Source organism: Salmo salar, chromosome 10, assembly GCF_965601325.2.
Source record: "Salmo salar chromosome 10, fSalSal1, whole genome shotgun sequence".
Classification (NCBI taxonomy): Eukaryota; Metazoa; Chordata; class Actinopteri; order Salmoniformes; family Salmonidae; genus Salmo; species Salmo salar.
Window position 1 is genome coordinate 75,624,456 of NC_138300.1, and position 4,910 is coordinate 75,629,365.

General features: G+C 43.6%; 1 pseudogene; it reads right to left on the reverse strand.

The window, feature by feature from the left end:
- Positions 1 to 324: 324 nt before the first annotated feature.
- Positions 325 to 4,321, reverse strand: LOC145850307 (treslin-like; annotated as a pseudogene).
- Between the last annotated feature and the right edge of the window lie 589 nt (positions 4,322 to 4,910).

Below are 4,910 nucleotides of genomic sequence, written 5' to 3' on the forward strand. Positions count from 1 at the left end.
CCACCTAAGTCCCATGGCAGTATGCCATGGAGTGAAACGGCTCTTTTAAGAGCCCCCTAACACAAAGGTTATTTTAAGAACCATCCACCATTGTCCATAAAATAGCATTTTTTGCCCAGATTATTTTATGTATCATTGTCTCTCTTCATTTGGAAGTTATATTTAAGTGAAATTTGGGAGTAAAAACCACACGTTAATGATAATCCCATCACGACAAAGGTGCAGCTATCGCTCACACCTACTGTACCTACTAGTTACTAGTCATCTCAAATCCGTCAAGGTAGAGTGCACAGGGGCAAAGGAATGAACCATCCTTATGAACCATTAGGAATGAAACAGAGCCCAAATAGCACCATCACAACCTCCATCTCCCTCCTCCATGGTGCCATAGACCAATCCCAGGACACTGCTGACCACCTCAGCCAGGTCTGAACACGTCTGACACTGCTGGGGCAATGACATCCGAGGCGTGTGGTTGCTGGGGGCGACACAGGGCCGGATGACTGTGAGCAGAGCCGTGAGGGACAAGAGGGGAGACAGGACAGTCGAGCATGGCAGGTCTCCTCCATCACTAACCTCTGCAAACTGGAGAAGACACGTCCCTAGTAATTAGCCAGAAATATATAATAATTGTAAAATAATAATTTTGACTTTTGATACTTATTAGCCTGATCAGTTGGGAGCACAGGTTATCTTTTGAAAGTCTCACAACCATCATGAACATATGAGGCATCCCAAACGCTCTGATTTGCATTAGAGCAGCTATTAAACTTTTGAATACTTCGGTTCATATGACCTCACTGGTTGATTCCATCCACTACAGCTGTATTGCAATATATCAAATATGCTGATACTTAAACCTATATAGAAACAAAACAACAGCCGGGTAAATGTGCTACAACAGTACAACGCAGTTTAACCAAGCAAAGAGCTCCCTCAGCAGGTGTAGGAAGGCAGCCTGGTCCTGGTCCTTGTGGTTGTTGTTGGGACACCTCAGCACCCAAGACTCTGAGGAGGCCTCCGTCAGGGAGTGGGAATCCCAGTCATGGAGTGCTCCCTTCAGACACACCTCCACAGGAGCTGGCAGGAGCCTCTGTCTGCGTGCCACTGGCTCCAATTACACACCACAGCTCTGTGGCGCATCAACTGGGAACATGACAGACAGCACACTGGGGAAATAAAGCATGTTGATGTCAAACACAGATGGTTGCACTCTGATATCAACAAGTGTGGCCTTATTTCTAAAATGGCGACTGAAGAAATGGCAGCAGTTTTACGGGCGCCCAACCAATTGTGCTATTATGTGTTTTTTTCCCACGTTATTTGTAATTTATTTTGTACATAATGTTTCTGCCACCGTATCTTACGGCAAAAAAAGATCTTATGGATATCAGGACAGCGATCACTCACCTCGGATTAGACAAAGGTTTTTTCTTCAACAAGCAGGACACACGGGATGTACTGCTAACACCCAACAAGGCCAACATCCCCGTTATTGGCAAGAGGAAGAGACGCAGGTACAGAGGACACAGAGCAGGGTGCCTCGTACGGATCCGCAGAAAGCGAGTGGGAAAGCTGCCGTTACCGTCAATATTACTCGCCAACGTGTATCATTGGACAATAAATTAGACGAGGTACAGTCATGAATATCCTACCAACGGGACATCAAAAACTGTAATATCTTATGTTTCACGGAATCGTGGCTGAATGATGACATGGATATTCAGGTATATCCAGTTGGATACACGCTGCACCGGCAAGATAGAACAGCACACTCCGGACGAGGGGGGGGGGGGGTGGTCTGTGCACGAAATCTATGGAAGTCTATAGATTTTGATTGCCTGAAGTAAAGTATCTTATGATAAACTGCAGACCACAATAAGTTTGCTGACAACAAAATGAAGACACTCATTCAGAGGCTGTAGTGTAGTTAGTATGTGTTAATAATTCCATATCTGGCCATGTCTTCTGACATTAAATTCTTATTTCATGTTTTCATTCCATTTCGCCCTCCGACCGCAAAGCACTACAGAGGGTAGTGCTGTCACGGGCATCGTAGTGATTGGACCAAAATGCAGCGGGGATGTGAATGCTCATTTTCTTCTTTATTAAATAAATGAACACTGAACAAAAAGAACGACGAAAACAGTCCTGTCAGGCACACAGCTAAACAAGGAACAACTACCCACAAAACCCATAAAAAACCACCCCTGCTAAATAGGACCTTCAATTAGAGGCAACGAGGAACAGCTGCCTCCAATTGAAGGTCAAAACAATAAACTAAAGATAGAAATAGAATAACTAGAAAATAGAACATAGAAATACAAAACATCGAACACTACCCAAAAACCCTGACAACACAAAACAAACACACCCCTGCAACGTCCTGACCAAACTACAATAACAAATAACCCCTTATACTGGTCAGGACGTGACAAGTGCATACGGCCCAGTACATTGCTGGGGCTAAGCTGCCTGCCATCCAGGACCTCTACACCAGGCGGTGTCAGAGGTAGGCCCTAAAAATTGTCAAAGACCCCAGCCACCCCAGTCATAGACTGTACTACCGCATGTCAAGCGGTACCGGAGCGCCAAGTCTAGGACCAAAAGGCTTCTCAACAGTTTTTACCCCCAAGCCATAGGACTCCTGAACATGTAATCAAATGGCTACCCGGACTATTTGAATTGTGTGCCCCCCCCTCCCCAACCACTCTTTACGCTGCTGCTACTCTCTGTTTATCATATATGCATAGTCACTTTAACTATACATTCATGTACATACTACCTCAATTAGCCCACCTAACCGGTGCCCCCGCACATTGGCTACCTGGACTATCTGCATTGTGTCCCGCCACCCGCCACCCACCACCCGCCAACCCCTCTTTTACGCTACTGGTACTCTCTGTTTATCATATATGCATAGTCACTTTAACTTTAACCATACCTACATGTACATACTACCTCAAATCAGCCTGACTAACCGGTGCCTGTATATAGCCTCGCTACCGTTATTTTTCACTGTCTTTTTTTACTGTTGTTTTCTTTCTTTACTTATCTATTGTTCACCTAATACCTTTTTTTTAACTTAGAAATTGCACTGTTGGTTAGAGCCTGTAAGTAAGCATTTCACTGTTGTATTCGGCGCACGTGAAAAATAAACTTTGATTTGATTTGATTTATATTGTGATTTGGTGAAAACGTGTAGTGTGCACAAGGCATAATAGCATTGTTATGTCATGAGATGAATCCAGTGACAGAGAGATGTTCCAAATGACAGTCCACTTCCATGTGTAACAAACCTTGCCCCCATTGCAGGACTAACCCCAGGACAGGAAACACCAGTACAGTTACTCTGAGGACAACAGGTATCCGATGCTGGAGTCGAGTGGAAAGGCCTCTCTCCCCAAAATGACAGCTGGAGGGGAGCCAAGACCCGAGTCCAGCTCGGACTGAACACTGGAGGAGGGCTTGTAAGGACAACACAGGTTTAGCAGGGCATCCAAGGGGAACACTCTACCGCCCACCTGCCTTAACACCTCCGAAAGCCTCTCTGAACCGGAGTGTTCCTCACTTCTCATCACCTGAAACGAGAAATAGACAGGTCAGCAAGTCAAATTGTCTTATAACAGATTCACAATGACATTTACCTGGACATATGAAGTACTGTCGACCCAGTGCAGAACAACTTGGTGTTAGACCAACATTTCAAGGAGTCCATTGGGTAGGATACAGTCGGACATGTCTGTGTGACTGTCACTAGCAGGAACTCCTGTGAGGGACACATAATCTCCTATATCTGCCCTGGAGTGAGGATAGTTTGACAAGAGGAATAACACATTTCTCCCCGAACCTGACAGTTCATCCTCTGGTGGAGGGACGCCTTTACCAAATCAACCTTTCCTGGGTCTCAATGCCACTTCAGTGGGAGAAGTGATATCTGGTCTGTCCCATTGGAAGTCCAACAGAGCTTCTTTCAATGCATTCTGTATGGAACTAGCAGGGCTGGTGGGCTGTTTCCTTGGCTGAGCTGAGATAGTCTTCTTTCTTACATCCAACTTTGATTGAAATTCCACCTCAAAGTCTTCAAAGGTTTTGTCTCGTAGTTCTTTAAATCAGAGCCCCTGGATATGAGGTTGATGTTGAGTCCAGTTCTTGATTGACAGAATTTGTAACCTCAACGCACCTTCTCAAACCTATATTTATATCCGAAATGAAGCAGAATTCATAGAATTCCCTGCTTCAGTGGATGGTTTTTGACATTGACGGGTCCTGATGGCCGATAATACACATCAATGACAAAAACTAAGTTACGCAAAGTCATAACGTTAACTGGAAGGCTACAACTGCTCCATGTGCACCAATAAGCAGAGCATAGAGATGTCTCACTTACAAGTAGATATTTGGCACAAATACTACAAAATTTGCTAGCTACTTTCTCAGCTGGTAAAACATTAACTGGTGAATGCTAACTGAGCTACAACAGCTAAAGTTAGCTAGCTACAGTTCAGTAAATTAGCTAGTTAGCTGGCTGAAGCTAACGCAACATGCTTTGTTTACAAAAGTTTATTTTTACCATAAAGAGGTTTAGGAATGAGCAGACCCCTGAGCCAACACAGTTGCAACGTATATAATAATTATTTAGACCAAAATGGTCACACGATTGTTGTTTTTAATGGTATAAAAACTAGAGGTCGACCGATTAATCGGAATGGCCGATTAATTAGGGCAGATTTCAAGTTTTCATAACAATCGGTAATCGGTATTTTTGGCCACCGATTTGCCGATTTAAAAAAAAAAAAGTTTTATGTATATATATATATATATATATATATATATATTTTTTTAAACCTTTATTTAACTAGGCAAGTCAGTTAAAGAACACATTCTTATTTTCAATGACGGCCTAGGAA